General features: G+C 37.8%; 1 protein-coding gene across 1 annotated transcript in view; it reads right to left on the reverse strand.

Moving 5' to 3' along the window:
• CADM1 (cell adhesion molecule 1) overlaps nucleotides 1-13,894 on the reverse strand; it is a 721,502-nt gene that overhangs the window by 166,493 nt on the left and 541,115 nt on the right. The gene's annotated exons all lie outside the window — the stretch shown is intronic.

The raw sequence follows: 13,894 nt of genomic DNA on the forward strand, positions 1-13,894 counted from the left end.
GAGAGGCCTAGACTGGGCCAAAGGGACACGGGATACCTTCTGGAGTCCCCCAGAACACACCATATCTTACGAGGGCTTGTCCCGTAATTCTGTTCCTAGGTTTTAGGGGGGGGGGGTTGTTGTTGTTGGGAAACTGTTCCAGTTTAGAAGAGTGGGTACTACTGGCAACAACTGAAAGCAAACTGCCTGAAGTACTTCCTACTACCCAGATCAGACTACACACAACCCTACTTAAAAAGGAGTAATAATGCCAAACATTGTCAGAAAAAAAACCTATTAATTTATTTAAAAAGTCTAAGAGATACAATAAAACGTACCTAAACAAAATGAGTATAGAAATACTTATCTCAACTAAGGTGGAGGTAGAAGTGAATAGAATGATCTTTGCTGACAATATAACTCCCCCGGATAGACTGCTATAAAGAATCTAAACTCTGTTTTGCATTCTCAGGTCAAAGGTCAAAGATGAACCATGATGAGAATCAGGCTTCCCACACGAAGGACACCCAGTTTACTCATAATATGGTGCAGTACAGCCCCACAGCTAGCTCCTTCTTGGCATATGTCTGACTCCCCTCCTTCACCATTATACTCGCCCATTCAAAAACTTAATGAGACTGACATAAAGCTGAGAGCAGGTGTGTGCAATATGTTGTTTTCATCTCCCCGCTTGGAGTTATCAGCACCTCCCATCACTCAATTTGGCAGGTCCACTTTAATATCAGCATCACACACGAGCTGCATCCTTGAGAAAGGAGGCCATTTCAGACTTTTCTGGTGAACTACTACTTAGATAATAGGACATTTATCTCATGTCATTATTAAATTAAACTTTACCTCCGGGTCTTTAAAAGGCTAATAGCTCAATTCCCCTTTTTGACATGCCAAGAAGATTCTCCTGACATGAAAATATAGAAGGGCATTTTTAACCACTGTGACAATTCTGCTAGGCTGCTTAGTACAAGGGGATATTTTTTCAACTGTATAAAAACATGTACATTAATACACTTTTGAAAACCATAACATGTTACTCATGTATGGAAAAGTTTAATGCCTCACTACACGGTCATGCTACAGTAGTTTTACATCTCAGTTATGTATATCCCAAGCAGGTTTTAGAATTATTCACAATTGTCAATTATATATTATGGCTAAAGCACATTATGCTTCAACCAATAGTATTGTCCATTACACAACTACAATCTGTTTAAAGAGAAAGAAAAACATCTGACAAAGTGGTGCATGAAAAATAAGGTGAATATAGTGTTCTCCTTCCTTTTACACAATTTTATGTACTTTGAGGGAGTTCTTCAGGAATGTATTCAAAAGAACAGATCATTCATTTTGGGAAGTTAATTACATATTATTAAGTTCCAAGTATCATGGGAAATTAGTGTGAGCAGTTGGGCTGTGCTTGAGTACTGAAAAGACAAACCACACCAAGATTTATTTGGTAAAGGTAAGGTAGGTTGGTACTAAAGCCACCTATCCCTACTACTTCTAGATAAACTTTAACTACCAGAATAGAGTTGACATGACTATTAGAAGTTTTCTAAGTTTGCTAATAAAGACAGTAAATTACTAGGCTGAAATCTGTCATTTGTTAATCAAATTTAATAGTAATTTCTTCCTGCAGACACATGCAGAAGACAAATTATCAATTTCTGTAAATCATAATTAGTTCAGAGGCAGATTCCAATTCTCCTAAAGATTAGCTCCGTGTAGTTTAAATTAAAGGCACTCAGCTACCGTACAAATCGTAGAAAGCCTTAGCCTTCACTGAGGTTCTTGAAATCTTGGGTTATGACCACTTGAAGATTTGTGGTAATAATTCAAAATGCTTTTACTTTGTCATGTTCACCGATGCCAATTTTCACTAAGTGCACAGGCAAGAGACTGTGCAGAGAAGTATCCACCGCGGTTCTTGTCTGCTAAGTTTCCCCCCACGTAGATGGCTCTGCTGCCACTGAGGCGCAAGGCCCTTTCCAATCTTTAATTTTCTTTAAGAGTGGATAAGTGCCGTGAGCAAAACTGCTCACCACTGCTCTTGAGGTGCTTATTTAAAAAGAAATAAAGCATGATTAATTTCAAGTGCTTTACAATTAAAAATATATGACAGGAGGGTCATCTGGGCAATTTAACTACATCGGGAAGGGTCACAGGCCTATGCAGTTTGAGAAACCCTGAGCTAGACTCAGTGCATGTATTTATTGTCACTGGTAGCATATTAGATTATTAAAAGGGACATGCTAATGTGACATTTTACTATTACAAAGGAAACTCAGTACTAAAATTAGAGCATAAATCAGGCAGATATGCTTCCAGACATGCAATCAACTCTGTCTTCCACTCATCTTCCTTTACGCATCAAAGGGTTATATTCAATTTCATTTTGTATTTGTTTGTTAACTATATGTGGCTTCTTTCTGAGTTCAATGGGAGTAACAAAAATTTAGCTGCATCCTAGTAAAACATATTAAGTTTAATGCAGATAAAGCAAGACGATTAGGGTATCAGAAAAATATACTTTAAAAAGCAAGACTAAAATATAAACCTATTAGTTTTGAATATTTATCCAGATTACATTTCATATGCAAGACTCTCTTCAATAAAGCTTTCTTCTTTATTGCAGGAAAGTATCTATACTCATAAAATAGTAAAATTTCCCAACTAATTCTGTTCCCAACACTATGGCTAGCTGGGGGTGTAAACGGCAGGTCAACATAAAGTAAACTGCATTGAAATAATAATTAGCATTGCAAAAATAACCTCGCTGCCTCAGCTGACTAATGTACAATTCCTGTTCCAGCCCATATTTCAAATCTGAAAGTCACCAAATGAAATTAGCACTTTCATTCCAAAGTCAGATTTTGGTGGTATTCTTGCCTGGAAGGAAAGGAAAACCATTTCATACTCTCTCACTAATCCGAAATAGCAAAAAACTTGTCATCTCTGTTGCTTAAAGGGAAAGCAGTTCAAGGGCTTGACAGAGAAGGAGATCACGGTTCTGTTCAACTCCTCCCTCTCCTCCCTACTTCATGTTCTAGGTCCCCCCATCAGCCGAGGAATTACTGACTCATCTTTTGTTCTGACTATACCTGTCTATGGAACTGTGAGGCAGGCAGTTCATAGTAACAAGGCCAAAGTCATGGGCTTGACACCACATGGGCCAATTAGTTTTAAACCATTTCACTGCCTTACTGTCTTTAACACTAGCTATACCATGGCCAATGCATGCTATTGGTCAAAAGGGTGATTCAGGAAGTGCACAAAAATGGCTCAGTGGATACTCATCATTAAAGAGAAGGGAAGAAGATAGGGCAGGAGAGGGGGAAAGCCACAGAGAGAGGAAGGGCACTGTAGAAATCCTAAAAATATTCTGCCTCATCGTCTGAGAACCTATGACCATTATTTTTTTTTATATAAAAAGCACAATATATTCAGGTCATATATATTTAAATATCAAATAAAAATACATAGTAATTAAGAAAAGAGCTACCTAGCTAATTTATTCTCAGTTTGTCCTATACTAACTTACAAAAAATTAAATCTATATAAAACTAAACAATGCTTATAAATTAAACACTATATTTCATGCCTTAAAAGAACTTAGTGCATTAGCAATTAGCATTTTCTTTGTTTTGAATTCATTGAATTTATATCATCCTTCAACACTGTTTAGCTAAAGCAAACAAAAACAAGAAAATCACATTATTCTTTCTAAGCCATATAAAAGTGATCTGGAAAGTCACGTTTAAAATCGCTATCATGGATTAGCTTAAGGCAATTATTTCACTTGCCGCATTCTTTTACGAGAAGTAAAAAAAAAAAAAAAAGAAAAAAAAAATCAAGCTTCTTGCCTAACAAGAAAAATGAAATCCCATTAGTTGTGTCTCCAGTGTATATTAACATTCCTTTTGTTTAGAAAGGTTAATATCCCCCAAATAAAGGAGCATACAGTGCCTGTTAAAATAATTACATCATGACATTTTAGAAAGGTTGGCAGATAGACGTGGTTGCAAGCAAAGAAACAAACAAAAGTAAAAGCGAATACTTTTTAAATTATCCATGACTTCAAAAAATGGAAAGCACTGGAAATTCCACCATGTTTGCAATTTCCTGCCAGCTTGTCTGTCTCTGTTATTTGGCTTTTCTCCCTCTTCCTCAATATCTTTCTGTCATAGAAACTTAGGAAGGTGTACCTTCATGCTCTAAATCAGATGATCTACTATCTGAAAAGGAAACGACAAATCTGACAACAAAAGAATTTCACAACAGATAGACGGTTGATAGCATGAGGCACCAACATTAAACCCAAGTATTTCATGGCCACTTGGAGTCCCAAAGGCAAGTATTTGGTGTCAGTATAAAAGAATGGTTTTTCTATCCTAGGCAAGCTGATCGAAGGGCCCAACATCAGTAAAACTGAAACCAGGGGACAAGTCAAGACTTCAGATTCTCCCCTGTGGGACCTAAAGAAATCACTTCAAACTTTACACAAACAAAATATGGAACTCTGACCCTAATGCTTGAGGGAGAAAGAAGCAATTCTCCATATAAGTAAAACAAATTATTCATCTTTCAAACCTTTGGATACGGCAAACATTTTTTTTTTTTTTTAATCGAGAAAAAGCACAACAGAAATGCAGAACCTAGCCGGGGCTCTCTTTCTTATTCTCTAGGGCATAGAACCTCCTCTGGAGCTCCAGAATGGGCTATCCTATCCCTTCACTGCTTCCAGGAAAGCAGCGAATAAAACAAGGAAGACAAAGAAGAGGAGAAAGACAGACAATGGTTCCCCCCCACCACCACCACTTAAACCATAGAAAGCTTCCTCAGTTAATGACAGCTCAACCTCTGGACAGCAGGTCAGGCGATCTAATTGAACAAGTACTTTAAGAGGCTTATTAATATTCCCAAAAGTCATAGAATGCTTTACATCAGCAATTCCCAATAACACCAATAACAAATTGTGCATATGTAGTGATGAAAAAGCCACTGCTTTAAGAGTCTAAATAAGAATCCAATAACAACAAATTAAGAGCCCCTGAGTTACCATAACAAAATATCCAAAATAGCATAAATCTATGAAAGGGAATTCAGTGCAACATATCACCTGGCAGTCTCATCACAAAGCTGTGAAGGAAAGCCTGTCCCAGCTTTGTACAAAAGTAGAGTGCAGATCCCTTTGGCAGAGGGCTTCTCAGCATTGAATGATGCTTCTAAGTCCCCATCTCATGCAAACGCAGTGGCCTGTGCTTAAGAAGCAATCCCCACATACTTGGTGGATGAATGAACGAATGAACGATTTATATCAAATAGTCTTCCAAAACCACCTCTAACACATCTCAACTGACATTTTTATTTAACTGTCACAGGCTATGCAGAGTGCTGGCTAAAATAGAGAAAACATTTTCTTTTCCCAGAAGCCAGCTAAGAGATCATCTCCAGGAAAAAAATATTAGGGAGTGAGCAAAGTAAATTCCTTTCTCTTCCATATTCAAGGAATATGTGTTTCTTACTAAGAAGATGAAAGGAGAAGGAGAAGGGGTTGGAGGAAGAGGAAGAGGAGGACATACCACATTTGCTCAATGATTGGCACTGTTCTAAGTATTTTACACCAATTAAGTAGCCTAATCATCACAACTGACATATGAAATAGATATTATTATTCTTCCCATCTTACAGCTGAGATAAAACAGAGGTGAATTTCACTCAACTAGTGCCTGGCAGTATAGCTCTAGAGTCTGTTGAGTCTGTTTTTAACCTACACTGTACTGTTTATAACAGCACTGTCCAACACAACTTTCTGCCATGATGGGAATGTTTTATATCCGCATTGTCCAACACAGAAACCACTAGCCACATGTAGTGACTGAACGTTTGCAATATAGCTAGTGCAACCGTGGAACTGAAATTTTCATTTTGTTTAATTAAATTTAAATAGCTGCATGTTGTTATTTAAACTTAAGTTTAATTCTGTATAACAGTCTATTTTAGCTTTTTTTTTTTTTTTTTGTTCAGCTAATGGAGTGCAGGACCTGTTATATATGTCACCTTTTTTTTGAGACAGAGTCTCACTCTGTTGCCTGGGCTAGAGTGCAGTGACATCAGCCTAGCTCACAGCAACCTCAAACTCCTGGGCTCAAATGATGCTCCTGCCTCAGCCTCCCGGGAAGCTGGGACTACAGGCATGCACCACCGTGCCTGGCTAATTTTTTTTCTATTTTTAGTTGTTTGGTTAATTCCTTTCAATTTTTAGTAGAGAAGGGGTCTCGCTCTTGCTCAGGTTGGTCTCTAACTCCTGAGCTAAAATGATCTACCCTCCTCGGCCTCCCACAGTGCTAGGATTACAGGCGTGAGTCACTGCGCCGCGCCTGTCACCCTTTTTGAAATCAACTCTTGGTAGTAGGCTCCTTCTCTCTTCTCAACTCAGTCTTTAGTGTGGTTGGCCAAAATAGACAAATAGACAAAAAATGTTGAAGGATCACTTGGGTTCAAGCCTAAACCCATTATCCAATCCAGCTTTTATCAGAGCTCTGCCTTGAAGTTCAGGGTGCTTGTACTCAGATTCTCACTGTGCTGTTTCTTACACTGGGAAAGAGCGTAGTAAGTGGGTAGAGGTGATTAGCCAGAAAGGGTTTAAATCTTTCTAGATCTCTGAATATTACATTTATTTCCAAGTATTCAATTTATAAGGATTGTTTGGTATGTGAAGGTAAGTGGTACCGTGTTTCCCCAAAAATAAGACAGGGTCTTATATTTATTTTTCCTCAAGAAGACACCCTAGGGCTTATTTTCAGGGGATGTGTTATTTTCCCCTCAAAACCTCAGCTTGCAGCATGCACAGGATGGCCGGGCCTGACAGGGGGAGCCGACCTTGTTGGTGGGGTTGCCCACACCTTTCCGGTCACCTCTAGGATGGATAGTAGCTGTCACAATGGGGCAGATGAGAAGGGCTGCTCGTCTTCTTTAGTGCTCCACGACGAAATGCATGGGTTGTGCAGATGCGCTGCATGGCCACGCCCATCACTAGGTCTTATTTTCAGGGTAGGGCTTATATTGCACAAATGCTTAGAAATCCTGCTAGGGCTTATTTTATGGGTAGATCTTATTTTCGGGGAAACAAGGTAGAAGATAAGGCTAAAAAACAAGTTTGTAGCCAGACTGATGGACAACTTAAGTAAATTTTCTAGGTCCAAAGCAGTGATCGGTTGTTTGTTTTAAATCACAGGCAGGACAGAAAAAGCCTAACCTCTAGCACACAGTAAATAATTAATAGCTATTTAATCTGGCAGCAATATCTAAGCTGACCTGGAAGCAGAAGAGACTAAAAAATGTCAGGGAAGACAGTTTACAGGCTATTACAATAATCTAGTATAGAGGCAGGTTTTTAAAAATTATAGAAAGTGAACTGATTAAAAGATATGGGGAAACTATCATTTACTGAGGTCCTACAATGTGCCAATCATGATAGTCACTATTTTAATTAGTTTTCACAACTCTATAAATTAAGCATGATTATTCATGCTTTCAAGGTAAGAAACTAAGGTACAAAGAATATGGAATGTTCCCAAGGTCACATAGCTGATAAGAGACCAAGTGGATACGCAAGCCTAGAAGTGTCTGCAGTACAAGACTAACCAACTTCTTTCCACCCACACAGCCCTGATTTTCTCAAGACCTAGAAATCAAATGGACAACACAGGGAGAGGCAGAGGTCAAGAAATACTAGGAGGTTGCTGAGCATGGGTGATGGACCCTTCTAATAAGTCAGCCACCAATTTCTAAAGGCCGTGATCGAAACACTGGATCCACAAACTTCAATATGACATAGTCCTTTACTTGAAGGGATTCACAGGTAGCCAGATAAGTACAAAATAAGATGACTTAAGACCTAAACAGTAATAGCGAGGTCATGCAAGAAACCAAGTTTATGTACATAAGAAATCTCTCTGGAAACTATAGGACTATAATAACTAGAAGTTTTCAAATAATATTGAAATTAAGGATAACCACCTCAGTCTCCAGAGTGTTCTTCCATATCATTAGAAAGGACTCTCAACAAATTAGCAATCATTAACTTAATTATAAGATATTATACATTCATTTCATTCATCACCAATACATTGCAGAGAGGATTTCCCTAAATATCTCTAATGTATTCACCTATGCCAGTTAAAAGAAATCCTGTACTTGCCCACTTCCCTCCTACATGAACAAAAACACTCCTCTACATCTTGGAAAAGTTTAATTTGCTAGAATGGCATTAATAGAAATTATCAAACTCTAAAATTCAAAAACCTTCATTTAGCATTTTCAATCCAGAACACATAGATAAGGAAATAATTAATTCAAAAGTCATCTCAGGAGAAATCAAGATATAGGCAAACTACCTACAAATCAAAAACTAAACAGATTTAATTCAACTTCAAGTCACTAACACACATACACACATACACACACACACACACACAGGCACAGAGGCACAAACTCAGAAAGTGGGCTGATCACTGAAATGTCTTCTTATATTTTATTACATTTTGTTACTCTCCTTTTGTGGTGCATTATTTATAGTATAACTCACACAGGATATGAAGTTACTAGCCTATTTTATAAAATAAGAAACGAGTAGTAAGATCAAGTAACTTGGCCTAAATAACCTTGTGATTTTGGAAGAACTGACAAGCGAATATAAAAGTGTGAACAATTCTGATTCAATAAGTATCTCCAGAAGCAAAACTATAGGAAGAAAGAAAGGGAAAATTCCCTCCAATGAGGCAGATGCCATTTATGAACATGCCTCATTAGCCCTCAGCACCTAACACAAACCCTGGCACATAGTGTGGCCTTGATAAATATTTTTTGAATGAATAAATGAACAAATAGGGAATGTCGACAAATGATGAGGCTAATGAAATCAGTGGCATATTCTATCTCCCTACTATGATTTTTTTTAATGGCGCTATAAAACATTCAAAGTATTTTTTTAAAGTAGCACTTACAGGGACAATAGCAGTCCATATGAATTCCAATGTGACCTCTATCTAATAGTATATGAGAAATAACTGAGAACTAGTACTTTAAAGCTAACCTCAAAATTTTTGTCAGTGTTAGTAAGTTTAATGCATTGCCAAAAAAAAAAAAAATACACACAGAAGGTAAATTGATGTTATAATAGCTTTAAAAAAAAAAACCAAAAACTCAGCTGCCTGGGGAAAAAAAAGAAGTGTTATTTTCAGAAATGTAACCATTATCTGTATTCTACAATTCTTATATTAATAAGATAGTATCATAAACAAAAGGTGGGGAGAGTGTAATGCAACCATGTTACAACATGACAATACAAACATTCTGTAATCCCTGTTTGGAATTTTAATATTGGCCTACAAAAATCAACTGGCTTTTGGAGGAACCTAACAAATAATACAACTATGAAGAAAATGTAAATATATGCTCTTTTCATCCCCCTCCTGGCACAAAATCTCAATGTGACAATGGAGAAGCAATGCCCTTCAGGCATCCCAGGAGCTCCAGCCAGGAGTGCTGGCAGGAGCCCAGGTTCCCCCAGAGGTGTCTGCTCCGGCTTCCCCGTGGCCTGCTTCTTATTCGGGCTTCCAGCAGTATAAACAGAGCCACACGTAATAACACAACTCCGCTCTGCTAATACTAGGAAAGTAAACAAAAGGAAAAGGATTTTCCCTTAAGAAGACTTTCAGCGCCAAGTGCATTCATTTTTAAATGTTTACTCAAGTTCCTATCGTGTTGAAAGTGGGGTGCTAGGAACTGAGTCTTGTAGATTGTAAGTTTCCCCGTCACAGCTTCATAAAAATCCACCCCGGCCATAAAGAAATGCCAAAGCGTCCAAGTGCAGAGGTTAATACCACAGACTTTAAATCACTCAGCCTCGATCTTAGTTGTCTCCACTTATTAGCCAGTGGTGTTACTTATTAGCCAGTGGTGTTATAAATTTTCTCCGCTTATTAGCCAGTGGAGTTACTTACCTGTTCTGAGTTCTGTTTGTTTTTCTGTAAAATGGGCATAATAAGACTGTCTTTCTCAAAAGTATGTTGTGAAGATTCATAGCAAAGTGTATTTTTAGCATAGCACTTGGTATTTAGCCAAGTGTTTGGTAAATGATAGCTTTTTATGTTTTAGGTAATTAATCATTTATTTATTCAACCTATTTAATGAGTACTTAGTAGATACAGGTTAGGCACTGAGAACACAGGTAAAACAAAAAAAGCCCATCTTTTCAGAGCTTACAGTCTCATATAAGAGGCAGATACTAAACAATTAATTGATAATAATGTCAGTGCCATAAAAAACTATATTTTTTCTAACAGCTTTTTTGAGGCATAATCAACACATAATAAAGTCCACATATATAAGTATACAGTTTAATAAGTTCTGAAATGGGTACACAGCTGTAAAACATCACCACGACCAAGATAATGAACACACATATCACTTCCAAAAATCCCTGGTACCAATCTGTAATCCCTTCTTCCTATACTACCACCACCCACCACCCACCACCTCTCAAGCAGTCATTGACTGCCTACTCTCACTCACTATAGTTTATTTTGCATTTTTTAAAAGAATTTTACACTAAAGGAATCATACAGCATTTACTCTTTTTATCTGGCTTATTTCATTCAGCATAATTATTTTGAGATTCATCTATGTGTTACATCAATAATTTTAAAACACACTGGACAATAAGGCACCTCATCTAGTCTACTCTATTACACAGACTATACCTTTTCCTTCAAACATCATCTTTCCAGCAAATTCATCCCGATGAACTCTGGGAGCATAAATATGTCTAAAGTTAGCTGCTTTTCTAAGCAGTTTCTTCATACACGCAACATAATACATATTATTTCCCTACCATTCACTGCTTCGCCCATTAAGTATTTCATACCGACCACTATTTTTATTGTCAGAATATAAAGATAAATGTTTTGTGCTTCCCATATCAAGCAAACAAAACCAAAAAGAGTAATCTTGAATCAATCATCAAAGCAGACTTTCAGGATAGCTTTGTATACATATATGCATTATCACTTTTTTTTAATATACTACAAAATGAGAGGCACATCTGTGTGGCTTGTCATAAGACGGTAGAAATTTTTGAGAAACTGTTCTACAGATGTTCTAGGATCAAAAATATTGTTCCTATGAAGACTGACAATTTTCCAGCTGAGTGGTCAAGTATACTACTCAAAGGCATGAGCTTCTGGTAGAGAACCCATACAGATGGCAAGGACAGCAATTCCCCTTAGCAGATTTTCAGGTAAGTTCAGGATATAAAAATTGGATTAAAAATTCTCTGTCATTTCAACATCAAATTTCTTATATATCTAGCTAGTATAATATATCAAGATGATATGGTATCTCTCAAGCACCAAGTACAAGAACTGGCATGTAGTGGGTACCCCAATAAAGCATAGCTGGGAGAGGGACGTGCCTGATGGAAGACCAGTCAAGGCAAAGATATGACATAGTCACACTGGAAACTTCTTTAGAGAAATGGGTCCCTCCCTTGATTACAATGAATCCTACATTTTCGATTCAGCATTCAACAAAATTGCACATCTCCTGTGTATTCAGCACCACGCTAGTGGGCCAACAAATATTTACTGAGTGTCTACTATGTGCCGGGCACCAAACAAGGCTTTTTAAAGGATGAATAAGATAAAATGATCTGACTCAATCTTTGTCAAATGTTCTAAATTTATTTAGTTTAGATGTAAGACAATGGCACGTGTAAACATTCATATTCTTGTTTTGTACTGTTTCAAATACAATTTATCTCCTACTAGGCTTGAGTTTGAAATCCATGAGAATAATAAGGTGTGTGCTAAAACATGACATTTCACAAGCTTCGCTTGGTGTTCGTCAGTTATCCTCACAATTGCCTTGATATTTCAACTCCTGGATGTCCTTCACTCAAACATATTTTGAGCGCCTTGAATAACAACCACAATAATGGTAACATCCATTCATTGTGCACAAACTATGTGTCAGGCATTGCTAGGTCAAATTCTGTAGTCAACTGGCTGAGCATATTAACCACATAGAAGAAAGCATAAAGAAGCCCTTGTTTGGAAGTAAAATAATATACCTGCTATTTTCACATTTGCATAAGTCACATATCCAAAAGCTGACACTGATATTGTATCTGTTATGCAAAACCCTAAGAACAGTCAAATCATGTAAGTACAACTGCAATACCAATGAGCCACCTAAAAACAACTTGCACTTTTTGCTGACTTTGTGGCTGCATCCTAACCAAAAACGTACAGTGAAATTAAATTATATTGTCCATAAGAGTTTTACATTCTTAGGCATAGAAGAAATGAAGCATTTGCCAAAACCTGCTAACACTGCTTATATGATTATTAATGGTAACAGGGCCTGAACATGAACAGCATCAAACGGGTAACTGGGGAGAGAGAGAGGAAGGAAACTATACACACACACATTCCAGATGAAATCCTAGAATTAAATGCTGACACCCAAAAGGCATGCAGGTTAAGCGACTGCAGCAGATGAAAATATTTCAAAGCCAGATACATTTCCTGTTGAAAATTCCTTACATTCCATGACTAAATCCTAAAGGCCACAGGCAGCATTGCGAACTCCGATTGTGCTGATACGCAGGAAGGGAACTGTACTCCTGCGGTCGGTCGGTCGTGCTGTCAGCACAACCCCTAGATGGAACGTGGTTGCAGTCTTAAGGCAAAATAAAAGTGTCTGGAAGGCAATTCACACGTTTGCACAGAAAGAGTGACAACTGTGACCTTGAGCCCCTTCTGAAGGTTCTTTGGCTTTAAAATCTTACTGGGTTCCTGTAGTCTACTAACAAGATGCAATCAGATTTTTTTTTTTTAATTTTAAGTGAACAGTAAGATGAATCTGCCTTGATGTATCTGTGGTCCTCATTGCAATCACTAACATTTACTGAGTACAAAGGTACTAGGCATTCCAAGTACTCAAACTATGTTTTGGCCTATAATTTACATTTTCACTAAGAATCCCTAAAACACTCCACAATGTCTATAATTAATTGAGAATACCCTACTTTTTGGTGTCAAATTCTGCTAAAAAAGGGGTGGGGGAAAGAGGTTGCTAAAGAAATTAAAAATCTTAAAAAAGCACTTTGAAGCAAGTAAAACAACCATTCATACAAACACACAACACTGAATCACCATCAATATTAGGTGCTTGTAGCACTCTGGGAGGCCGAGGTGGGCGGATTGCAGAGGTCAGGAGTTCGAAACCAACCTGAGCAAGAGCGAGACCTCGTCTCTACTATAAATAGAAAGAAATTAATTGGCCAACTAATATATATAGAAAAACATTAGCCGGGCATGGTGGTGCATGCCTGTAGTCCCAGCTACTCGGGAGGCTGAGGCAGAAGGATTGCTTGAGCCCAGGAGTTTAAGGTTGCTGTGAGCTAGGCTGATGCCATGGCACTCACTCTAGCCTAGGCAACAAAGCGAGACTCTGTCTCAAAAAAAAAAAAATATCAGGTGCTTGTCTGTGAGATCTTGACTGACAGGTTTGGGGACATGCAGAGCTGGGTACCTGGAGTCTCTTGCTAAAGAGAAGTCAGTAGGATTATTATGAAGTGGTGTCAGTGTGGCAGTTAATCTACAGCCCATAAAGGAAATCAAAACATATAACTCAAGTTCTACCTATGACTATCTGGCTTGTACTTGAATAAGACTAGATTCAGCACTGCAGCCTCTGAACATATTGAGCGACCTGTGTCTTGTTGCAGTTGACCCTGAATGGTGTATACAAGCCATTATTTGTGATTGCTTATGGTTCCTCACCATATTTTGCATCTGACTGAGAAGAAAGCAATTCTAAGAAGCAAATT

The sequence above is a fragment of the Microcebus murinus genome, chromosome 4, assembly GCF_040939455.1.
Source record: "Microcebus murinus isolate Inina chromosome 4, M.murinus_Inina_mat1.0, whole genome shotgun sequence".
NCBI classification, from domain to species: Eukaryota; Metazoa; Chordata; class Mammalia; order Primates; family Cheirogaleidae; genus Microcebus; species Microcebus murinus.